The 26,929-nt window shown below is 34.0% G+C and overlaps 1 long non-coding RNA gene across 1 annotated transcript; it reads left to right on the top strand.

Annotated features, from left to right (window-relative positions):
* The first annotated feature begins 17,803 nt into the window (after nt 1-17,803).
* Nucleotides 17,804-25,392, top strand: LOC105506155. The gene is made up of 2 exons (XR_001000881.1): nt 17,804-17,947; nt 24,910-25,392. It is a non-coding gene; the product is annotated as an uncharacterized LOC105506155 (long non-coding RNA).
* The last annotated feature ends 1,537 nt before the right edge of the window (nt 25,393-26,929 follow it).

Here is a 26,929-nt window from a genome sequence, read left to right as displayed (position 1 = left end):
AAAGGAGTACTTTCAATAATAAAAAATACTGAAAAAATAAATTACTGGATTTACATGACAGATGAAATGATAGGTTTCCATCATATTTCAGTTAGTACTTTCAAATAAAGTGTGACGGAACAATATGAATTATATGGTATTTCCTAGAAAAAGTAATAAAAGATAAAGCTTGTTAGAGAAATTCAATATTTGAAGTGGTAGAACTCAATTAGAAGTGTAAAGAGAAAATTTAATCAAAAAAATTGAAAGAATGTTGTCGATATCTGAGAGTAACCTATATGTATTCTCAGAAGAATAATGTAAATTCATACAAAAACTTGAAAATCAGGCAAAGAGCTTGGTAAATTGCTCAAATGAAGGGAATAATCAGACACTTAATTAGGTTTTTTTAATGGAAACAACTATAGGACAAGTTTTAATAGAAATGCAAGTCTTGTTTGACTGGAAAGAAAGTCATATATATGTATATCTTGAAAAATAATTTTCCCTCTTTTTGAATCTCATTCATACGGTAACAATGGCAACACACAGGTTTCTGGCCATTGCCATTCTCCTTGCTTTCACCTGACTGAGATCTGACTCTCTTTCTTTCTGGTACTTGAGCGGGTGGACTATTCTCCAATTCCAGTGTCTCAGCAATGATCTCCCCTTATCCAGCAGCACTCCTGACAAAACCTGTATGTCGGGTTCTTTCATGTCTTTGGGGTATCCAGCAAACTCTAACCTGCTCATATATGTATGTATATGTGTATATGTATATATGAAAACAAATTCTTTAAAATTATTATGAGATGAGTCAGGAGAATATCTAAATGAATTGGGATTAGGTTAGATTTATTAAATAAGATAGAAACTATGCAAAACAAAAAATAAGAGAAAGTTAAATTCAAATATAATAGAGTTATCAATCTTGTTTCATCAAAAGACACCAAAAGAAAATGAAATAGAGCCTGAAATTTGAGGAAAGACTTTTGTGATCTCTATAGATGATGAAGGATTTTATCCAAACTATACAAAACAATACACATCAGTAAGAAAAAAAATCAAGTATCAAGTGGGAAGGGTGAAAATATTTCTAATAATTGTAAATATATCAAATGAGACAAATGTGAAAATAAGACAAGTAATACTCAATGTAAAATCATTTCTGCAACCACCGTTTTACAAAAATTAAGGATTCTTATAATACCAATTGTTGCCAAGAATAGGGAACAACGAATGCTCATACATTGTTGAAGTGTATAACTATACAACCAATTTAGAAAATAATTTGGGACTATTATAAAAAATTATTTGTTTATTCTACTAATAAGCATTGTAATCCTGTTACAACAGGGAAAGTTTTGATATATGCAAACAAATTATCAACAGCATTGTCATTGTTTGTAATAGTAAATCAACTGGAAACAGATATCCATCAATAGAAGAATACATTTTGGTATGTCCACAGAAAAGAGTATCTTACAGGAGGAAAAATGAATTAACCACAGTTGAATGCTGCATTAATGAATCACAGAAGCATAATATTGAATGTAAAAGTCAGGTTCTCAAAATTATACATATTATGAAACAATTTTGATAACATTCAATTGCAAACAGAAGACATAAATAACGCAAGTATTTTCCAGATGTAACAGAACAATAGACATGAAAGTCAGGATAGTGTTGGCTTCAGAGGAAGGAGAGTAGGTAGATTAAATGTAGATTGATTGCATATTGGTAGATTCAAATATATTATGAGTGTTCTACTTTTTAAGCTGAACGTTTGGATGCATAAATGTCCATGATACTATTATGCTGTATTATTTTGATATTATACATATATATGTAATATATGTGCATATATATATATATTACATATATATGTATACACACACACACAAACACTAAAGTATAACTAGTATTCTTTCTCTTTATCCTTTGAATTGTTTATATTTTCTCCCCTAGTTGGGATGGGGAACTTTGGGATTATTATTAAATATGAGTTTGCTGATGATAATAAAATTACAACTGTCAAAGGGTGTATCCTTGAATTAGAACCTACTTATTGGCATGCTAATTGTTGCTGATTCAGTCCTTGTCAGATAGTGGGTTATGGTATCATCTATTTATATAGTTTAATCTCAGATTATTTGAGACATCTAGGCTCCATTTTCCTAGAGTTGATAATTCTGCATCAGAAAAGCTGTTAACGCTGAATAAATAATTGTCAAGTGCTGGTAATACAAATGTCATTTAACAGTTATGAAACATTATTTTTAACCCATAAAATTCACATTTATGAATTTCCTCTTGAGATTCTAAAGATAATGCCTTTTACATCATACATTTCTTTAAAAGTTCCTTAGCTTATCTAGAGCGGATCTGATCTTCCCTTATAAATGGTTCTTTATCTACTTGAGTCCACAGAAAATGGGGCCCCACTGTATAAAATTTTGACTTTATTTGGCTAAATTAGTCAAATGAAGTCTAGGCTAGGGATTGTCAACACAAAAAACAACCAAAAGACACCCAGCTGCACCAACAGCCAAAGAAAACGGAATTAATACACGCTGAGGAAAAACATTGTTTTAGCTTTCGCAGCACTTTATTCCTATGTTCTCCAGAAATCGGCACAACCATGTTATTGCATCCACACAAAGTTTCTCAATAAAATGTAATAAGCAATGGAGTAATCAAGCAAATAATAGCAATAAAGCAGAAGATGTATGCATGTCAAATTAGAAAAATAGAATGCAAATAGAGAGTTAGAAGCCTTTTTATCTCACTTTTTACTTAAGCGCATGTATGTGTGTGTGTATAACGTACGTATATTATCTATATATCTCTATCTCTATAGTGACATAAAATACAAGTGATTACATGTATATAAGCATTATACATCATACATATTTTTCAAGGTTTTAACCCTTTCAGGGATAAACTGAATTCTAAAATTGTGAAACTAAGTCTTTATCTTGTGAGCTATGATGCCTACTTATCCCTTTTCAGAATGTTCTGGAATCTGGCACTTTGAAGGAGACAAGTGTCCCTATAGATTCATCAGATATCTGTTGGATATATGAGATTGTTTCAGGCAATATAAGATGCTGACTATGCCATAATGACAAAGATAGTTTCCTGCTTTGGAGGACATTAGAGTTTCATCAGCTCTCTTCAGAATGCTTTTAAATTCATTACATTTTCTTCTGGAGTTGTTACTCCTAACTAATTTCATCTTCCAGTATGGTGAAACCTAGAATTAACCCCAATTATTGTACTATTATCATTTAGTATAATAGTACCCTTTTACATATTATGCAACTTGGCGATATTCTACCCCCTGTCTCTCTTCTTTAAAAACTAAATATCAACTCTTCTCCATTTTATACCTTATCATCCACATGGAGACCAAAGTAAACTTTCAATTACAAACCTTTTCACTGCTACAGAACCTATATTTATTTTTTAGTGAAATGTAAACTTACTCTCATCACTTAAAAAATAAATAAATAGGCCGGGCGCGGTGGCTCAAGCCTGTAATCCCAGCACTTTGGGAGGCCGAGACGGGCGCATCATGAAGTCAGGAGATCGAGACCATCCTGGCTAACACGGTGAAACCCCGTCTCTACTAAAAAATACAAAAAAACTAGCCAGGCGATGGCTGGCGCCTAGTCCCAAGCTACTCGGGAGGCTGAGGCAGGAGAATGGCGTGAACCCGGGAGGCGGAGCTTGCAGTGAGCTGAGATCTGGCCACTGCACTCCAGCCTGGTCGACAGAGCAAGACTCCGTCTCAAAAAAAATAAATAAATAAATAAATAATAAAAAAAATAAAAAAATAAATAAATAAAAGTTTAAATCATTTCTGACTCCACTGCCCCATCTAGATAATTTTTTTCTTGAAGTTAAAACCATTACCCATTTCCAAAAATTTTGCAATAATATCTTTCTTATTGAATTTTCTCTGATTAACTTCACTGCTTTTGTTATCCATCATTTTAGCCATGATACATTCATTTTAATTCTACTATTGTTAATTTATTTTCTTGTGTTCTGACTATTGTATGTATTATATTTGATTTAAAAAGAAAATAAATTATTTTCTGTCTGTGTATTATGAAATACATCCCAGAAGGAAAGACTATTTCTCTCAGTTTGTATCTTACCTTTATAGGCAGGCTATCTAATCTGTGTCCCAATAATTGTTGATTTGGAGGCTCAGTGAAGTGAGACAACTTTATAATATGCCTGTATCTCAAGATTTGGAATTAGATAGGCCAGTACGATATAAAGAATAGCCTCCATAATCCCCACTTTTTGGTGTTCACAACCTTGTGTAATCTCTTCCCTTTGAATGTAGACAGGCCCTGTGACTTACTTCTATCCAACAGAATATTATAAAGAAGTTTTTGTGTGTACATAATTATTTTACATGCAATTGTAACCCACCTAGCTAAGAAATTATCTTTTATTAGCTGCTTTAAAGAAGCAATCTGTTATGTAGGATACTGCCATATGAGGGAGAGACCTCCAACCAACAGCCAGCAAGAAACTGAAGCCCTCAGTCAAGTAGCCTAGAAGAAGCTGAATGCTGTCTATAACCACGTGAGTTTGGAAGCAGATCCTTTTCCCAGTCAAGCCTCAGATGAGACCAGAACTCCAGTCAACACTAGGCTTACAGCTTTGTCAACCTGGAGACAAAGAATGTATCTAAATTGTGCCCAGATTTGTGACCCAGAACAACTGTGAGGTAAATGTGTGTTTTTTTAGGACATTAAGTTTGTAGTAATATTGCTTTGCAGCACTGGAAAGCTAATACTGCCTGGTATGAATTTCAGCTTGGCTACTAAGTACCATGACTTTTATGATGTAATTGTGTCCCTATATAAGATATATGAATTCTTACCTCATTTGCTGCATAAAATAAATGAGATTAGGCATATATAATTTTCTTGTACATTGCATGGAAAATGGTAGATGCTAAATAAATGTTAACAAATTTTTCACTTTACCTCTTTCTCATTGAACTCCTCATAAACAGGTGTGACTTAGGAATGGATAGTATATGTCCCCCAGCTAAGTCGTATGTGAGAAACCCATGTGGCTAATGACAATTAAACAACACAGTAGAATTGGTGTTGAAAGTTACCTATAGCATCCTTTGCAATCTCAATTTTTTTTTTTTATAACGCAGTGACAACAAAATCATATAGGGCTCATATTCAAATATACATATTTCTAAAATTATATTTTTATAATATTTAATTTATACTAAATAACATTTCAAAGGTCTCAATTTTGTATTTTGTCCAAGGCTGAAATATGTTTTCCTAAAATAATTTAGATCTTTCCAATTTAGTGTCACACTTTAGAAAGTTAACAAATATGAATGACCAAAAGACCTGATTTATTTGTTTTAAGAGGACACTATAAATTTTTGAAACTTAACATACTGATGAGGAAGGTTATTGGAAATTATAGAAACATATGATACACATTTATTCAGAACTCATTCCTCATTAGTTGGGGAACAATTAAGCAACACTCTAGTTGAGTCACTTGGCATTCTTTCCTATGCCCATAGGACATAATCTACTTCGGGTATTATGTGAATATCATTGCAATTTCTTGGCAAGAAGTAATTACAGAAAGATGAATTTTTAATATTAAAGATCAAATAATAGAAGAATATTTTACATGTGACATTAGATGGTTCATAAATGAATTTTCCTTTGTAGCAATCTATAATCAGATAAGATTTAAGCCATATTTTTTTCAAAGTTTGCAGGTTGAACTGAAGTTTAACTCAACTGCAATTTAACGTCATGTAACAGTGAACTTCAAAGAAAAGTATTTGATTATAAAATTATTTTCTCTTAATTTGTAAATACAAAGATTTCTTTTTTTCCTGGTCACATTTCTATTCGGGAACTGAATCAGTAAGTAGATTTAACATAAAATTGCAATGCGGAAACTAATAAATAAAATTATTAATTTCTCCATCTCAGTTCTGATCTTTGTTGACGAAACTATATTATATGTTGACAAAATATTCTATTTGTTTAGTCATTTAAAAAAATAGTTCAACTGTCTAGTTGTGGCAGTTGAGGAACATAATTATAAATCCTAGCACAATACTCATTCCTCTAAATTGGAAAGACAAAAAAATTATTTTATAAATCTATAAAGATAAATATATGCATAAGGATTAGTCATAACATATACTAAAATTATTTCATAGTGGCATTTGAATTAAATCTTTTTTTAGCTTGGTTCAGTAAAGGCAAACAATAATTAAAGCGTATTTTTCTTAGATTTTTTATCATATAAAAACACAAGGTATTATGATAATAGTTATTTTTCCTTATGATTTTTTACAAACTATTTTATGTTAGATCATTATAATTATATACTTATTAACTATAAGTTCACAGTTCCTAAATGTTATAAGATTGCATGTAATTATATTATACATTGTCAATATACTTAAATAATAATTTTAGCTGGGCATGGTGGCTCCTGCCTGTAATCCTAGCTCTTTGGGAAGCTGAGGCAGGAGGATCACTTGATCCCTGGAGTTTAAGAAAAGTCTGAGTTGGTGAGATCATGTCTCTTCTAAAAACTTAAAAATAAAAAATTAACCAAGCCAGGCAGCATGTACCTCTGCTTTGGGAGGCTGAGGAGGGGAGGATCCCTTGAGCCCAGGAGGTAGAGGTTGTAGTGAGCCACGATTACTCCACTGCACTCCAGCTTGGATGACAGAGGGACACCCATCTCAACAAACAAACAAAAACCATTAATTTTACACACTGAATAATTTTTTTATAACATAAGGATTTTTAACCCAAATTCCTTGTTTATTATAATACTGAGGAAAAATCAATGAAATTAAGTGTGTATACATCCCACACACACATACACATATAAATGTGTGTATAAATACATACATGTAAATATATATAGAGAGAGAGAGAGAGAGAAAGAGTTTATTTTCATGATGAAAACATGAAATCTGGAAGAGCAGTATTGGGTTTGTTGTAGAAAAATGAGTTCATTCTTGTAGAACAATCAAGGTTTAATGAAACAAAAAGTTTGCAAAAATTGCTCTTGAAAACATGGTAGTATTTATATGGATGTTTTCAAAAATACTGGTAATATACTAATTTTTATAGTAAAAATATTAGGTAGTAAAAATATGTACTCATTTTAATATACTCCTTTTAAAAAATGTTGTCAATGCAAGATTTTTTATCTTTGTTACCAATTGATATCTAATACATCATTGATTTGATTCATAGACACCTATTTAATAGAAATAATAGAAAACGGAAAACTTTTAATAGAAATAATTGTCCACTTTAACTGCTTTCTATTAAGCAGCATAAGTAGTCTTTTATTAAACAGTTAAACGAACAATTATTTAAAATATCAGCTTAATATGGTTTCTTAAACAATAAAGACAAAAAAATGGTATATTTATAAGAAAGTAACTAACAAATTAAGAAGATATACTACTATGATGAGGAGCTAAACTAACCTTGTTTAGCTCAAGAGGTGACAAGGTAAATCATGTAAAATCACTAGTTATCAGGGCTGTCAATAGTTTCACACATTTTCTTTGTCAAATTTATTTATGTGACAGGTACATAATTTCGTGAAAAAAATGCTATAAACCTTTGTATCTAGCATGCTATAAAAACAACATAGATTTGTCTCCCGCTATTTTTAGTATTCAATGTAGTAACAGTGACTTGAATATGGGCATAAATTCTATACATCACTAAAGCAGTGAAGCACTCAATAAATTCAAAATGCAAGATATCAGCTGACACCTATTCTGTCTTTGGTTGGTGTTCTTGTCCTTTCTAGAGCACTTTCACATTTCATAATAATAAATATGGAATATCATAATATTATTAGGCAGAACAGTGTTTATTTTTATAAAATATTTCAGAAGGAACATTCTCCTCTGAAATGTTATCCTGAACACCTGTGTTTCTGGAAATTGCTATGCTGTTGGACTTCATTTATAAATTTCCATAAATATATCTGTATCTAGTCAAATTGTTTACCTTTTTGTGATTAACCCATTGTAATTACCTATAATTAATTGGGTTTCCTCTATAAATCACTCTTCATTATTCAATATATGCTTTTTAAGAACAAGGGTCTATGTCTGACTCTGCCAAGGATGACTAATGATGTCTAAGAGCTTATATTTCCATATAGAAACAAAGCATGACACTCAAAAACATTTACACTGAAAGAAATGATATATCTGTCATAAGATTAATAAATGTGATGTATAACAGTAAGTGTAACAGCATTTAACAACATGGAAAGGAGGGAGTTAAGGTATATATGATGTAATCAAACAGAAACCGAGTAGACTAGGGAGGAAAGCACACTACCTCTCTAGGAATACTCTAGAAATAGGCATGTGACTTGATCTTAGGGCAGATCAATTATTTTTTGTCTTTTGTTGACGGTGGTGAGAAGACAAAAGAGAAAATATCTAGCATTCAATAAAGAATCCACATTTATTACACATAAAGATCTTTTTCTCCCTCAAGTGAATACCTCTCATTGTTACATAATACATGGAGAGGTTATATAGTATTTTACAAATGGCTAGAACAATTTTGCGAAGTTAACATTAAAGCACACAAATTTAAAAGGGGACAGAATTAAATGATGAGTTAATGCAGTTTCACCATGACAGATGGCATGCGGAATCAGTACAGACTGTAATTGTATCTAATAGCAGACCACCACAACTAAAGTTGAACTTGTCAGATCCTCACAGGAAAAACAGATGTTTTGTTGGTTTCATAATCCCGGTCTATTATACATTTGAAAAAGCTATAGCTAATGGCTTTTTATTCATGTTCTTTCTCTGACATCCAAAGCGGGTATTTTTTGCTTATACAGCAAGGCACATAGATGGAATGATAAAAATAGCATGAGTCAATCTGCTTACTCTTATAACCAAAAAATATTTTACTCTTAGATCTGTAATAACTGTAATTTAAAAAATACTAAAAGCTGGCAAAATGCCCAATTAAATATTAGCATTTATCTACAGTTGTAAAGAAATGATTTACATATTTTTCTGTTATTCATAATTTGTTCAAATAAATCATGATGTGAAGTAATTTTTGACAGTATTTTTACATTTCACAAAAGAAAATTTAGTAATTTCTATGTATCTCATTTCTGCTACATGCTTTAGAATATATACAACAATATGTGTATTTTTCAATATTACAATTTAGTTGTAGTAAAATAATGTGTTTGGATATTTAAAACTTTTTAAAGTATTGTATAAATATAAAATTTACCATTATCTATATTAATAGAGATCAAAATATAATGTAGGAGGCAATAAAGTGACACAATTATGTGTAAAGGCAGTAAGCACAGCAGGTTAAGAAGAAAGGAAATCATAAATGTGAAAAATATGCTTGGGAATGAAGATTTAAAGAAAGAGGTAAGATTTGGATGGGTTGAGAGTAGAGAAAAAGGTACTTACTGGGATGGAGAATTTCAATGGTTTGAATGATGATGTTCCCTTCAACATTCTTGTTGAAACTTAACCCACAATGCAACAGCATTAAAAGGTGTGAACTTTTGGAGTGATTTAATTATGAAGTCTCCATCTTGCTCTCATGAATGGGATTAACACTCATTCATGAGAAGGGCTTGAGGTTGAAAGGAGCACTCTCTTGCTCTTTACAGCCTTTCTTCCGGTGAAGACATAGGCTTCCCCTGTGGAAGATGCAGCAACAAGGCAACAACTTGGAAGCTGAGACTGGACCCTCACCAGACACTGACCCTGCCAGCAATTTATCTTGGGTTTTCAGTCTCCAGAACTGTGAGAAATAAATTTCTGTTATTTGTAAGTTACCCAGTCTGTGGTATTTTGTTATAGCACAAATGGATTAATATAAAAATGTTTCCATTTGACTGTTACCATTTATTGGAGGCAGAATGTATAAAGAATATGGAACAAGCTCTAGACTCCTGTTGCCTTAGTTAAAACGCTAGCTTAACAACCTATTTATAGTACATCAAGAAAATTACTTATTTCTTCTAAATCACCATATGTATTAGGCTGAAAAATAATCACTGGATATATTTATACATATATGTATATACATATTATACGTATGTATATTTGGCAATTATTTTTCAGAAAAGACACACTTAATTTTTAATTTTTTTTTTTTTTTTTGAGATGGAGTCTCGCTCTGTTGCCTAGGTTGGAGTGCAGCAGCGCAATCTTGGCTCACTGCAACCCCTGCCTCCTGGGTTCAAGCAATTCTCATGCCTCAGCCTCCCAAGTAGCTGAGATTATAGGTGCTCACCACCATGGTTGGCTAATTTTTGTATTTTTAATAGAGACAGGGTTTCACCGTTTTGGACAGGCTGATCTCAAAACCCTGACCTCAAGAGATCCACCCTCCACAGCCTCCCAAAGTGCTGAGATTACAGGTGTGAGGCATTGCACCCATCCAGGAAAGATACAGTTCAAATTTCCCTGAAGGTTGTAAAATAACTGGAGTAGTATTATAAATGAATGCTTGCAAATTACGCCATTGTGGGTGTGGGAAACACATTCTCTATGCAAAATACCAATACTCACAGATTGGTAACATGACCAATGTAATTAATTACCAAATGTAATTAATCTGGGCAGAAATTACCTTTGTAATCAAAATAAAATTTCTTACAGTAAAATATTCAGAACTCAAGGTACAATTCAATGAATTTCAACAAATGCATATATCCATGTAATCAACACCCCAATAAAAGATACAGTAGTTTCATCTCCTCAATAAATATCTAAAATCATTTTCCAGAAAATACACATTGATCACAGACAACCACTTTGTGATTGTCTATGACTATAGATCAGTTTTATCTACTCTTGAACTTCAACTAAATGGAATTATAAAATTTGCTGTTTATGTCTTGGCTTCTTTCACTCAGAACAATGCTTTTGAGGTTCATCCATGTTGTTGTATATACTATAGTTTTTTAGCATGTTTTTATGTGCTTATTGGCAATTTGTGTATCTTTTTGGTGATATTATTAAAAATATTTTCAAGTCTATTGCCCAATTTTTTACTAAGTTGTTATTTATATGTGGGAATTATTTATGTATTCTCGATACAAGTTGTTGTCAGATAACAGACAGAAAAGCATTTTCTCTAAGTCTCTGATGGCTTTTAAAATTTCCTTTATGTTTTGACAAACCTAAGGGTTTAGGCTGGTGAAGTGAAATTTACTGTGATTTCTTCCATTTGTTTACTATTTTTCTATTCTCTCTAAGAAAATTTGCATATTTCAAAGCAAAAAACTTCATCAGTTTTACATTTTTCTATTTATATCCATAATTTATTCTAATATCTGTTTGTGGTGTGAGGTCAAGAATTTTTGCCCCTGTGTGATTGTCTTATTTTATTAACACCATTCATTGAACAAGAAAGAGAAAAAATTTACATCCACCAATAAATAGACCTGGTGACTTTTCAAAAAATCAACTGGATCTATTTCTGCACTCTATATCCTGTCCTATAGATCTGTTATTATTTTTTTTTCTTGAATACCACTCTCTTAATGACTACAACTTCATGGTGAGCTTTGAAATGGAGACAAATACCTTCCCTAACTCTTCATTTTAAAGACTGCTTTGGCTATTCAATATGCTTAAAATATTTGCCCAAATTTTAAAATCAGCTTGTCAATTTCTTAAAAAGTACTTTTGGGAATATTTTTTAAGTTAAGCTGAATCTATAGACCAGTTTTGGGGAGAATTTATATTTTATTTTTATTGAGTCTTTTCATGAATGAAAGAAAAATATCTATTGAATTATTTATGCCTTAACTATGTTTTCCAGCAAGCTATTATGGTTAAGTTTAATCATCTTTGTCAAATGTGGGTCATTACATATATTATTATTGCTAATTTTATTGGAAATGATACCTCTATTTATTTTCAACAGTTTTAGGGCTGGAGTATAGTGCTAGAGTATTTGTATGTTGAACTTGTATACTGTAGCTTTTTCTAAATGCAGTTATTACAGCTTATTGAGATTTTCTTCATACACAGTTGTGTCTTTTATGAGTAATATTGATTTCACATCTTTCTTTCTAATATGTTGCTTTTGATTATTTATTGTCTTATCTTTTTTGCTAAGATATTCAATATATTGATATAAATCCTGAGAGAGGACTTTCTTGCCTTCTAATCTTAAGGCATAATATATTTAATATATTATTATGATGATATTAACTAAGTTTTCATAGGTGGCATCATTAAAATTAAGAAATTCCCTTTTATAGCAAATTTCCTTACAATTTTATTTTCATTTTTCCTCATAAATGATTATAAATATTGAATTTCATCATTCATTTTTTTCTGCTTCTTAAAATAATCATAATTTTCTCCTTTATTCAATTCCATTAACTGATAAATATTGATTGATGTTTGATTGTTACACTACATTCTTGACATTATCCCCAGTTGGTTATATAGTATTATGCTTTTATATTTTGCTGCATTTGTTTTGCTAATATTGGTAGTGCCAGGAGGAAGTCAAATGCCTAGGCAGATAAGGGCAGGCCCCCAGTGAAACCCCACCTCTAAGCCGAAGACAGTTTAAAGCCTGAAAGCCAAGCTACAAGTGCAATGCATGGACCAGACTGAGAACCTGCCTTCCTGTTTGGCATACTTTCTTCTGATTGATCCCCATCCTGCATCTATTTTACACATACCTATCCTTTCCTAAATGTTTTTCTACACTTTGAGTGGTGTCTTTGCTTTAACCTTTTTTGCATACTCATGAACGAATCAGCCGCACTCCCTTATTCTGAGCCAATAAAAGCCCTGAACTCAGCCACACTGGGAAATAAACCACCTGACTGTGGGGGTGGGAGAGCAACCCCTGCACCACCTTTCTGCTGAGACCTGTTCTGTCACTCAACAAAATTCTTTTCCACCCTTTTTTACCCTTCGAATTGTCACCGTATCCTCATTCTTCCTGGAAGTGGGTACAAGCTACAGCTCAGGCTGGCCGAGTGGGTGGGGCACCTCCAGCAGCAGGTCTAGGGCCAAGCAAGGCCCAGGCGAGGGTAGGGGCCATTACCAGCCACGGAGATCTCCTGTTGGCAAAGTGGCCGAGAAAACTCCTGTGTTGTTTTCTGTGGACTTGTCCAGGATATGAGAAATGATGAGCAAATGTGGCATCTTTCTTTCATGGTCATGATGGCAGCTATGTTTTCTTTTAAAATATTGGGGGTGTTGTTGCAAACTACAGCAGTATTACTGGATAGAATGAGCATTTGGCCCAGCCATCAGATATGCAATTAAGAATGTTGCAATTTCCGTGTATTAGAAGCAGAAAGGAGGCTGCAAATAAAAGTTATTGTTGTTATTGTTGAAAGAACCCATTTGCGTAGAGTAAGAGGCTTTTTCGCCCAGGCCCCTCCCCATCCTCTGCTCTTAAGCTGCTTTTTAAAATTTTCTCCACCATGTCAGATGTTAATACAGCCCTGCAAATACAGGGAGCTTTTCTATGAGAGGGGTATTTTTTCATTTTGGAAGGCCTCTTACTAGGCCAGGACCCCAATTCATGGGACTCCCTTTCCTCTCCCTTTTTTGAGGAGATCCCAGTTCCACAGCTTCAACTTACCATTTGGTTTATGATAAGAAAGGCCACCTGGGACTTAATTTAATGAGTCTATGCACCCTGCTGAGACATCTCTTTGTCCCAAACTCAAATCCAAGCTTCTAAGACTTTAGCCCTAATAAGGAAAACTGTATCCGAGGGATCCAGAGGCAGACAACAATGGAAGTCAAGGGGTACAGCACAGGTGAGTATGACTAATTCTTGCTGATTAGGAGTCCCCTTCCATCGTTTCATGGTGGAGGTTATGCCTGTGCCCATGGCACAGATAAGGTAACTGACAGCAGGGGGTATATGCCAGAGCATATGTGAGTACAGATAATTCCTCCCCTCCTAGGCCTCCCTGTTAACATGGGTGAAAGCTGCATTGGCACCCATGTGTGGCCCCCTGCTGAGGTTGCCAGAACTTGGTGATATAAAGGCAGAAGAAAGAAAAGGGACACCTTTTCTTTCTCTCCCTCACACACCCTGGTGTATTCACTGGAAAGAGAAAATAACTAAGGGTTGCCTTTTTACCCTCTTTCCGGATGGGTAACCAGCCACCTTTATTCTGTACTTCTCTTGAATGCATCCTGAATCACTGGGACTCCTTCAAAAAAAGTCTTATTTTTTTTCTGTTTTCTCCTCTATCCTCTCTTCACGGATGGATAATTGCATCTCTGTACCACAGGGCACTCCCCTCTGGGAAAAGTTTAATTTCCCCAAACCTGAAACTGCTTGACTTAAAAAAAAAAAAAATGTACTGGGAAGAAATTATGGATCTAACTGAACAAATCTCTTTAGGAAGAACAACTTTTACAGTATGCAAATATCTTCTTTGTCTGCTTCCCCTTTAAAGAACCCCAGGGTCAAAGGGGAAACCAGAAACCTGACATGGCAGCAAAAAGGTAAAAGGGTAAATTTTTTTTTTTTTCTTTTAACGAGTCTGTCTTTTGGCTTCTCTCTCTCTCTGTGAAAAGTGGTTGTAGGAATGGTAAAAATCAGTTTATATTCTCTGTAAAGTTTTGATTAATGGACAGAGGATTTGTGAGGCTAGTCTTCCTAAGCTGTAGCCAATCTGGTGTGCTTTGTGTGTCTTTTTCTATGGTTCTGTCATAAGGAGGAATACCTTAGGATGGAACACAGGCCTAGGACCCCATAAGCCTGCTGTTCAAGCCAGCCTCACAAATTGGTCAATAACAAATTTTGCTACAGGTCTCTGAAAAACAAAAACAAAAACAAACAACAAAAACTGGATGAGGTCTCCATCTTGTTTTATGTCCTTGGAAGCTTCAACTTGTAACCCCGTGGCAGTACTTTCTTTTGGTCTCTATCATTTTACAGTTGCAGCCCGGGTTCCATCCTGGCTTAGGGAATGAGTATTTCTGGTTAGTATCTGTGTGACTTTTAATATTTGCTGATTCTCTTCCCCTTCGTGAGCAACTTCTAGCTTCCTCTCTTAAATCTTCCTTTCTCTGGGCTACCTTTAAAGATTCTAGATTTTGTGAAAACTGGTTACCGTGTCTTTAAAAATACCTCACACTCTCATGGTTAAGTCGTAACCAGAGTTGAGGCTTGCTAGTTTTACCGGTGAGGTTATTTTTGGTAAAGTTCAAAAGTCAGAAATATTGGTCACCTGGTGAGGCTAAATTCTGGTAATTAGGGATTTAAGAGGATTTTTTAAAAGAGTGTTATGGTTGAAAATCAGCTTAATTAAAAGCGGATATCCAGGCTATAGGTATATTTAAAAAGGTCTCTATGTCTTTTCTTTCTTGGATCTTGTTTTGCTGGAAAAATATTCTTCCTTCTCAGTTGACTGAATTATTTTTCTCCATTTTGTCTTGCAATTCTTAAAGCATGCATGAAAGGCTCTAGGATAACTTCCGATAGCCTAGGATTCCTTGGGAAAAACAGAATAGGCACCACAGACCCCATTTGAGAAAAATAAACTCCTCTGTTTTCCTCATAGAACCCCAGGAATTAAAAACGATAGATCCTTAAAATCTGTTTTTGTCTTCAAGATATATTTGGTTTTTAGACCCTAGAAACTGCATATTTTTCCTGTTCTGTTTCTTGAAGAGTTCAACCTGAGACCAATAATCCACTTAGGAGATTGGCAGATGAAAATCCTTACTACTGAATCTTCTTTTGTCTATCTGTAGTTATATATGTATTATGTTTGTGATGTTTATATAAAAAAAGAGTTCTAACTGATTGGCTTAAAGATAACAAGTACTTACATCAAATATTTTTAAGGAAAATGAAGCTGTAATGTCTTTTAGTTCACATAATTTAATCTTTGAAAGATAAAAACAGTTTTAAAGATTATTGGTAACGTCCAAATGTCTTCAAAATGTAAACATGTGGTCTAAATTATGTTCAGATACTAGGTTTGCTAAATGCTTTAACGTCATACAGTGCTTCTTTGGCTTTTGAAATTTTTTCATATTTGAGTAAAATCTACCGTATTATTATCCAATTTTTTTCTTTTTTTTTTTTTTTTTGCTATCAAGTCTTTTCCTCTCTTAACACTTACAGGTGTTTTCCTCTCTTAACACTTATAGGTGTTTCGGTATTTTTTTATTTTAGTTTTTCCTCTTCTTGGTTAAATTTGCCATAGGATGGGTTCTCCAAAAATCATCTCTAGAGAGTGGAAATTGTTAGAAGTAATACAGGAAAACCAGCAGGATAACAAAGAAGTGACACAGGAAGAGAAGAAAGTGAACAAAGGTGAGGTACTACTACTGTGCATATTGCTACTGAGGATGACTAGAACTCGGTTATGCTCCGGACGTTTTGGAAATGCTGTTAAAAAGAAAATGCCTCTGAGTTTTGTCACTCAAAAGACAAGATAACTGGTTTATTTATTGAGTGTTCCATTTGTCATTGATAAGTGAGAAGGATTGTTTGGCTAAAGAAAACCTCAGGCAGAGATTTGAAGTAAAAGCACTAACAATAGCAAAGCAAAAAGAAACACTAATGTGAACAAAAATACTGAATTCTGGGGAATATAACATCAACTGCTAACTTCCATTTTCTGTTTATCGTCCTTTTCAAGTTTCCATAAAATTAAAGAGATATAATTTACTAGAACCCAACGTTAATCACTCTACTTACATACTTCTCTAGAATATAAAATGGAAGGATGGAATACTTCCAAACTCATTCTACAAGGCCAGTATTACCCTGATACCAAAACAAGACAAAGACACACCATAAAAAAATATATACCAATATCTCTGATGAATATTCATGAAAAAATCTTGAGCAAAATATAGTGTACAAATAGTGGCAAACCAAATTCAACAACACATTAAAGAGATCATTCATCTGACCAAGGTGGATTTATCCCAGAGATGCAAGTGTTGTTCAACATATGCAAAATGATAAATGTGAAACATTGTATCTACAAATGAAAGATAAAGATCGATCATTTCAATTGATCCTAAAAAAGCATTGGACAAAGCTCAACATCCTTTCTAGATAAAAACCCTCAAAAAACTGGGGAGAGAAAGAACATACTTCAATGTAATAAAAACCATATATGACAGACCCATAAGATAGTACTGGCATAAAAACAGATGTACAGATCAATGGAACAGAATAGAGGACCCAGAAACAAATCCACGCATCTTCAGTAAACTCATTTTAGACTAAGGTGCCAAGAACATAGTCTGAGAAAATAACAGACTCTTCAATAAATAATCTAAGAAGCGTGGGTAACCATATACAGAAGCAGGAAACTAGACCACATATCTCTCACCATATACAAAAATCAAATCAAAATGAATTAAATATTTAAATACAAGACCTCAAACTTAAAACTACTATGAGAAAAAATCGGGGAAACTCTTCAGGAAATTGGTCTGGGCAAAAATTTACTGAGCAATACCTCATAAGCACAGGCAACCAAAACAAAAATGGACAAATGAGATCACATCAAGTTCAAAAGCTACTGTACCACAAGGTATACAATAAGCAAAGTGAAGAGACAACCCACAGATTGTGGGAAAAAATTGATGTGAGCTTGCAGCAAGCAGGCAGTGTAATTTAATGTTCTTGTAGCTCCAACTTAAATGTGTGCATTGAGAGTGTGTATTCTCGATGCCTCTTAGTCCCTTTTTTTCTTTATTTCTCTGTATTCAATCCAATTTCCAGATTCCAAGTACAAAGTCAACAAACTGAAGAATAGGTGGAAAATATTCCACATGGGTTTCTCAGACACCATTTGAATGGAGACTGGCATCTCTTTAAGAACTACTTCCCTTTCTCCACAGCTTAACATCAGAAACTCGTAGGTACAGAATGATGTTGGCTCTGTACACATTTACAATCTATGGAGAATGTCAGTTTGGTAGAAAAATGTATGGTAATATCCACCTTAAAGTATAATAATCCATCTGGTTTACTGCCTCCTTAGACCTCTTCTATTGAAGTCTGCAGTAACGTGATTCCTCTACACTCTCAGACCAAGTGCAGTTTTATCACAGGATTTATGCAACCTACGGGAGGCAAGTATCTAGAATTTACAAGGAACTCAATGCAATTAAATAAAAGAAAAACTAAGAATCTCATTTAAAAATAATCAAGAGACATAAAAAGACATATTGAAAAGAAGACATTCAAATGGCTAGCAAGCATTTGAAAAATTTTCATCACTAATCATCAAAGAAACATAAATTAAAACCACAGTGAGTATTATATAACACTAGTAAGAATGGCTATTATTAACAACTAAAAAATAGCAGATGTCAGCAAAGATCCTGAGAAAATCCTTTTATATTGTTGATGGGAATGCAAATTACTATGACCCTGTGGAACAGAGTATAGAGATTTCTCCAATAACTAAAAACATAACTACTATTTGAATTGCCATTTCTACTGGATATGTACCCAAAGAAAAATAAATCATTGCATCATAAATATACCTGCAGTCATATGTTTACAATAGCACTATTCACAATAGCAGAGATATGGAATTGACCTTTGTTATTGCTTGCCTTTTGGATATAAGCAATTTCAACAGGGGTGAGATGATATTTCATTGTAGTTTTGATTTGCATTTCTCTGATGATCAGCAATGTTGAGCACCTGTTCATATGCCTGTTTGCCGTTTGTGTGTCTTCTTTTGAGAAATGTCATTCAAATCTTTAGCCCATTTTAAAAATGGGATTATTATTATTATTATTTTTCTATAGAGTTGTTTGAGCTTCTTATATATTCTAGTTAAGAATTCCTTGTCAGAAAGGTAGTTGGAAAATATTTTATCTCAATCTGTGGGCTGTCTCTTCACTTTGCTTATTGTATACCTTGCTGTACACTAGCTTTTGAACTTGATGTGATCTCATTTGTCCGTTTTTGTTTTGGTTGCCTGTGCTTATGAGGTATTGCTCAATAAATTTTTGCCCAGACCAATTTCCTGAAGAGTTTCCCCGATTTTTTCTCATAGTAGTTTTACAGTTTGAGGTCTTGTATTTAAATATTTAATTCATTTTGATTTGATTTTTGTATATGGTGAGAGATATGTGGTCTAGTTTCCTGCTTCTGTATATGGTTACCCAGGCTTCTTAGATTATTTATTGAAGAGTCTGTTATTTTCTCAGACTATGTTCTTGGCACCTTAGTCTAAAATGAGTTTACTGAAGATGCGTGGATTTGTTTCTGGGTCCTCTATTCTGTTCCATTGATCTGTACATTTGTTTTTATGCCAGTACTATCTTATGGGTCTGTTATATATGGTTTTTATTATATTGAAGTATGTTCCTTCTCTCCCCAGTTTTTTGAGGGTTTTTATCTGAAAAGATGTTGAGCTTTGTCCAATGCTTTTTCAGGATCAATTGAAATGATCATATGATCTTTATCCTTCATTTGTAGATATAATGTATCACATTTATCAATTTGCATATGTTGAACAACACTTGCATCTCTGGGATAAATCCACCTTGGTCAGATGAATGATCTCTTTAATGTGCTGCTGAATTTGGTTTGCCACTATTTGTACACTATATTTTGCTCAAGATTTTTTTGTCAATATTCATCAGAGATTTTTTTTTATGGTGTGTCTTTGTCTTGTTTTGGTATCAGGGTAATACTGGCCTTGTAGAATGAGTTTGGAAGTATTCCATCCTTCTCTATTCTTTGAATAGTTTGAGCAAGATTTATATTAGTTCTTCTTTGAATGTTTGGTAGAATTTAGCAGCAAAGTCATCGAGTACTGGGCTTCTTTACTGGGAAACTGTTTATTACAGCTTCAATCTTACTACTTCTTATTCATCTGTTGAGTTTTTGGATTTCTTTCTGATTCACTCTTGCTAGGTTTTATGTGTCTGGAAAGTTGAACGTTTCTTCTAGATTTTCCAATTTATTTGCATATAGTTGCTCACAGTAGTCACTAATGATCCTTTCAATTTCTGCAGTATCAATTGTAATGTCTCTTTTCATTTCTAATTTTATTTATTTAGATTTCCTCTCTTTTTTCCTTAGTCTAGCTAAAGATATGTCAATTTTGTTTAACTTTTCAAAAAACCAACTATTTATTTCATTGATAATTTGCATTTTTAATAGTCATTTCCATTTCATTTATTTCTGTTCTAATCTTTATTACTTCTTCTCTTTTACAAATTTTGTATTTGTTTTTTTCTTGCTTTTCTAGTTCTTTAAGTTGCACTATTAGATTCTTCATTTGATTTTTTTCCCTTTTTTTTTATGTGATGTAGGCACGTATAACTGTAAAATTCTCTCTTAGTACCACTTTTGCTGGATCCCATAGGTTTTGGTATCTTGTGTTTCCATTATTATTTGTTTCAATAAATGTTTCAATTTCCTTTTAAATTTCTTCATTGCCCCACTGGTCATTCATAAGCATATTGTTTAATTTCCCTGTATTCCTGTAGGTTACACATTTTTCCTATTATTTCTTTCTAATTTAATTCCTTTGTGGTCAGAGGAGATGCTTGATATTATTTCAATTTTTTGAATGTTTTAAGAATTATTTTGTGATATAATGTATGGCCTATCCTTGAGAGTGATCTATGAGCTGAGAAAAATTATGTGTATACTGTAGCCATTAGATGAAGTGTTCTGTAAATATGTATAAGATCCATTTCATCTATAGCATAGATTAAGTTTATTCCTTTGTTGCTCTTCTGTCTGGAAGATCTATCCAATGCTGAAAGTGAAGTGCTGAAGTCTGCAACTATTATTGTCTTGGGGGTCTGTATCTCCTTTATATATCTGAGGGCTCCAATGTTTGGTGCATATATATTCAAAATTGCTATGTCCACTTGCTGAATTGACCCTTTATCATTATATAGTTACCTTCTTGGTGTCTTCTTACAGTTTTCATCTTGAAATCTACTTTTTTCTGATATAAGCGTAGTGACTCTAGCTGTTCCTTGGTTTCCATTAGCATGGAATATCTTTTTCCATCCCTTAATTTTCCTTCTATGTGTGTCTTTATAGGTGAAGTGTGTTTCTTGTAGGCAGCAGATCAATGAGTCTTGTTTTTTCATTCATTTCAGCTAGTCTGTCTTTTGATCACAGAGTTCAGTTCATTTACATTCAGTGTTATTATTGATAAGTAAGAACTCACTCCTGACATTTTATTTGTTTTTTGGTTGTTTTGTGGTCTTCTCTTCCTTTTTTCTCTTCTAGTCTTCCTCTAGTAAAGGTGATTTTCTCTGGGGTTTAATTTAATTTCTTGCTTTGTGTGTGTGTGTGTGTGTATGGGTATTTATTGTATGTTTTTTCATTTGAGATTACCATGAAGCTTGCATATACTCTCTTGTAACTCATTAGTTTATAACCAGATAATGAGTTCACACTGTTCGCATAAACCAACAAACAATCAAAAAGAAAACTAATAAAAACTCTAAGCCTTAACTTCATGCTACTGCTTTTAAACTTTTTGTTGCTCCTATTTTTATCTTATTGTACTGTGTCTTGAAAGGTTGTTGTATCATAGTGATTATTTTTGATTGGTTCATCATTTCATTTTGCTACTTAGGATAAGAGTATTTCACACACCACAGTTGTGGTGTTAAAGTATTCTGTGTTTTTCTATGTGCTTTTGTACCTTTGTGATTATTTATTGCTCATTATTGTCCTTTTCTTTCTGATTGAAGTACTCCTTTTAGCATTGTTGTAGGATAGGTCTGGTGTTGATAAAAGCCCTCAGCTTTTGTTTGTCTGGGAAGATTTATTTCTCCTTCATGTTTGAAGAATATGTTCACTGGATATATTACTCTAGCATGAAATATTTTGTTTTGTCCAGCATTTTAAATATGTCATGCTACTCTCTCCTGGCCTGTAAGATTTCCACTGAAATGTCTGCTACTAGATGTATTGGAGCTCCATTGTATGTTATTTGTTTCTTTTCTCTTGCTGCTTTTAGGGTCATTTCTTTATCCTTGACTTTTGGCTATTTGAATTTAAATGCCTTGAGGTAGTCACCTTTGAGTTAAATCTACTTAGTGTTCTATAACCTTCTTCTGCTTGAATATTAATATCTTTCTCTAGATTTGTTCTCTGTTATTATTCCTTTAAATAAACTTTCTACCCCTATCTCTTTCTGTACCTCCTCTTTAACACCAATACCTCTTATATTTGCCCTTTTGAAGCTATTTTCTAGATCCTATTTTGTTTTTTTTATTTTGTCTTCTCTGACTTAGAAATAACTTGTCTTTAAGCTCACTAGTTATTTCTTCTGTTTAATCCATCCTGCTACTTAAGAACCCTGATACATTCTTTATTATGCCAATTGCATTTTTAGCTTCAACATTTCTGCTTGATTGTTTTTAATTGTTTCAATCCCTTTGTTAAATTTATCTGATACAATTCTGAATTTCTTATCTGTGTTTTCTTGAATTTTGTTCAGTTTTCTCAACACAGCTATTTTTAATTTTCTATTTGAAAGGTTACATATCTCTGTTTCTCCAGGATTGGTCCCTGGTGCCTTATTTAGTTCATTTGTTGAGGTCATATTTTCCTGGCTGGTGGTGATGCTAGTTTATGTTCTTCAGTGTCTGGGCATTGAAGAGTTTGGTGTTTCTTGTCTTTGCTGTCTGTGCTTATTTGTACTCATCCTTCTTGTGAAGTTTTTTCAGATGCTTCATAGAATTTGATATTGTGATCTAAGCTGTATCTGCTTTAGGGGGCACCCTAGGACCAGTAATGTTGTCATTCTTGCAGATTCACAGAGGCACCACCTCGATGGTCTTGCACAAGATCCAATAAAATTTTCTAGATTACCAGGCAGAGACTCTTGTTTTCTTCCCTTATTTTCTCCCAAACAGACATAGTCTCTCTCTCTCTCTCTCTCCCTCCGTTCTTAGTGAACTAATGATGTGGGTGGAGTGACAAAAGCACCCCTGTGGCTACCACCACTATGACTACACTGTGAATCCAGCACAGCATTGGGTCTTGCCCAAGGCATGATGTCAAAGCTCCCTAACTACCGCCTATGTTTTCTCAAGGCCCTGGGGCCCCATCAGCTGATGGCAAAGCCAGACAGGCCTGTGTCCTTCCCTTCAAGGTGATGAGGTCCTCCAGGTATTGCTTGAGTCCAGAGGTACCATCTGAGAGTCAGGGACTAGAGTCAACAACCTTTGAAGTCTAGCAGGTGTTCTCTTGTACTGTGGCTGAGCTGGCACTCGATCCACAAGATGCAGTTCCTCCCACCTTTCTCTCCCCTTTCCAAAGGAAGAGAAGCCTCACCTATATCCACCACAGGCCACGAGGAGAACTGCCAAACTTTTATTGATATCCCTTAAGGCCCAAGGTCTCTTAAGTCAACTTGTGGTGATCGCTGCCTGACTTTAGACTCACCCTTCATAGCAGTGGACTCCCCTCTGTTCCAGTGCAGGTCAAGAAATGCCATCCAGGAGTCAAGTTCTGAAACTGGGGACCCCAAGGGCCCACTTAGTGCTCTATCCTCCTGTCTTCCTGCTGGTATCTAAGGTGCAAGACAAAGTCCTCTTTACTATTCCTTCTGCTGTTCTCAAGCAGACAGTAGAAGGAGTTTTGCTCCATAGCTACCACAGTTGATAATGTGCTGAGTCTCACCTGAAGCCAGCAAGTCTCAGAGGCTCACCCAAGGCTTTCGACATAGTACCTGGGTACTACAGCTGGTTAATCGGGGCCCAAGGGCTCTTCAGTTAGTAGGTGATGAATGCTTCCAGGACCGTGTCCTTTCCTTCAAAGCAGTGGGTTTCTTTCTGTCCCAAGGTGTATCTAGAAATGTTATCTGAGACCTAGGACCTAGCTTGGGAGTCTCACGAATATGACCAGTGCCCAATTCTGCTGCAGCTAAGCTGATAACCAAGAGGCAAGACAAAGCCTTCCCCACTCTTCCCTCTCCCCTCCTCAAGTGGAAGGAAGGAGTCTCTTGGAGCAGTGAGCTGTGCAGCCTGAGGTTAGGGGACGGGTGGTGCTAGCACTTCCTCAGCCTCCCAGCTCGTGTCTCCGGTATGGCATATACCATATCAAGTTGACTGTCTCTGGGCTTAGGACTTGCCTACAAGTTGAAGTCCTTAAGGGCCTTTCAATTTCAGAATGATTCACAGTCATTTATGTTCAGATGTTTATAGTGCTTAAAACTATTGCAGTATTATTTCTGAGAATATTATTTTACCTTTTTATTAATTTAAATATAACCTTTTTGTTTTATGATAGAGGTTAAATTTTTCACATAATTCTAAGTGAATATGTAAGAGGCTATGTCTAGGTTTTAAAAACATTGTATGTATTTATAAACATACACACACAATTTAAATTGATGCCAATGGCATGATGACATTCACCCAGAAACAGAGAGAGAGGGAGGAAGGAGGAAAGAAGGAAAGAAGAAAGAAAAGCAAGAAGGAAGGAAAAAAGTTTAATACAAACCGTAAGATCTTTGAAACATTTGGAACTGACCTCAGCTGACTTATTTGTAACTTTACTGAGCTCTGTTACTCTTCTAAAATTTTGCTCACTGACTCAATATTTATTATGCAACTTCACAATTTCAGAGTCATGTCAATTAAGTTACGGTGAATTGGAAGTAGAGATTTCGAAACTTCTAATGTGTTGAGTGATGGTGGTTTCTTACATGCTTGCACTTTGTAGGACTGGGAATTAGATTTCATTGAGCGATTTAGAATGTGACACTAGCCTACTACTAAATTATTCTTTTTAATTAATGTCCAGTAATTGAAGTAATAAACATTTTCAAAGAAGTTTTATACTTAAAGACAACAATTCAAGGGTTCTGTGTCCACAGGTCACTCCCAGAGGTAAATACTCTGGAGAGAAAGATTTGCTCTCAGTGCTGATTTATGAACTGTAGCTTCACAAACCAGCATTAATTTGAAGAGAGTTAATTTTTCCCCAAAGTGTTTTGTTTACTTCAAGTCATCTCTTATCCCTGAAAAAACAAAACACACATATTATTGTGCTTTATGCTTTCCTAAAGCTGAAAAAAATTGTAAGAAAATTATGTTTAGTAACTTATTGTCTTAAGAAAATAACTGCAAAGAAGTACTTGTCTAGTGTGAAAAATTATACGTGTAAGTTTACTTTTATTTCGGAAGCAGAAGACATCATTTCTCTAGTACATTCACAAAGATAATTAAGATACCCAGAAGAAGTTCTATAAATGGACTTTAAAAGTTGATAGGGAACTGAATCTTTAGTATTAATGGATCGTAATTGAAATAAAATAAAGATAATGGAGAAATAAAAAAAAGATTTTATAATTCTCAAACTGTAACCATACATCTTTTTCTTTTTAGCAACAATATCTGAAACACTTCTGTATACTTAATTTTCAGTGTAAAATGACATAAACATTTGAATAAAATGAATGAGAAATCCCCATACAAATGATTTTGCTTCCATGCCTATTCTTGCATTTCTCTATGAGTCTCCCTTGAATACTACTTTCCTGATAAATTTTAGGAGTGTGGCCATGAAAAAAATATTGTATGTAATGTGAATCTAAGTGATATGTACTATCCAGAGGTCCTTGCAAGTTTCAGTTGGGTTTGGGGACCTTAAAGAAAGGGTATCCAATCTGTTGACTGGGTCACACTGGAAGAAGAATTATCTTGGGTCACACACAAAATACATTAACACTAATGATAGCTGATGAGCTAAAAAAAAATTTTAAAATGCAAAACAAAAAGTCATAATGTTTTAAAAAAGTCTACGAATTTGTTTTGGGCCACATTCAAAGCTGTCCTGGGCCACATGCAGCCTGCAATTCACAGGTTGGATAAGCTTGCCATAAAGCATCAGTATTTTATATAGTGAATATCCCTGGCAATACTTTTAATCAAGCTAGGGTAGAATAAACCTCCATATCACCACAATTCCTGATGGGAATTATTCAGTGATGAACTCTGAAGGCCAACATTCCTGTTCCACAGGGACAGGAGAGCCAAGTATGTCTGAATTCCCTTTGTTCTTGTTGCATTTAGTCCTATTGTACCTCAACGCGACCCATCAATATCTCACTCTCCAAAGAAATTTAAGAATTGTCTCTAGTCCCAGGAAGAATAGGAATCTTATTCATCCATTCCATGAGCATTCCTTACAATGCTCTAAAAATTTTCTGTAGGAATTTTACACTGGAAAATCAGCAGATTCATTGTATACCACTCATCTGGATTTTTGCAAGGTATTTGACAGTCACTCCTGACCTCTCTGGGGTAACAACAGGATGATAATAGAGTTGGGTGCCTGTGTAACTAAACTGCTATTCCCAACAAGTGTAATTTGGTAATGTGTAATTCTGACAGAAAATCTTTTTCTGTAAGTTGTTAAATTGCCTAGTAATTATTCATTTATTTAAAACAATAGCTTGAACATAAAGATTGAAATGCTAATGAAATTATTTGGAGACATAACAGACACTTCAGAAGGTCAAATCAACTTTTGAGATGATCTGATTGGTAGAAAATGCAGTTCTGTTCAATTATTAAATAGAAAATTGATAAATGAAAACAGCACTTAGGCATAAAGAAAGACTGAAACAAAAATAACAACTGAGGAAATATAAGCTAAAGAATTAAAAACTTTAAGGATTATATACAACTTTCTAAATAGAGTACAAGCTGGAAGTTTTTGAAGTTGAGGAAAAATTCATCGTTGATGACTACCTGACTGGTTTGTGTGACTGCACAATTTGTAGAACTTTATGTTTCTGAGCTTGCTCTGAGATTCCTCTTCAAGGCTTATTAATCTATATCTTCACTGGAATCCCGCTTTTGTAAGTTCTCCTTGAATGGTATCTGAATTTC

This window comes from Colobus angolensis, unplaced genomic scaffold, assembly GCF_000951035.1.
Source record: "Colobus angolensis palliatus isolate OR3802 unplaced genomic scaffold, Cang.pa_1.0 Scaffold132, whole genome shotgun sequence".
Classification (NCBI taxonomy): domain Eukaryota; kingdom Metazoa; phylum Chordata; class Mammalia; order Primates; family Cercopithecidae; genus Colobus; species Colobus angolensis.
The sequence above is the reverse complement of the archived record's forward strand: the minus strand, read 5'-3'. Positions and strand labels throughout refer to the sequence as shown.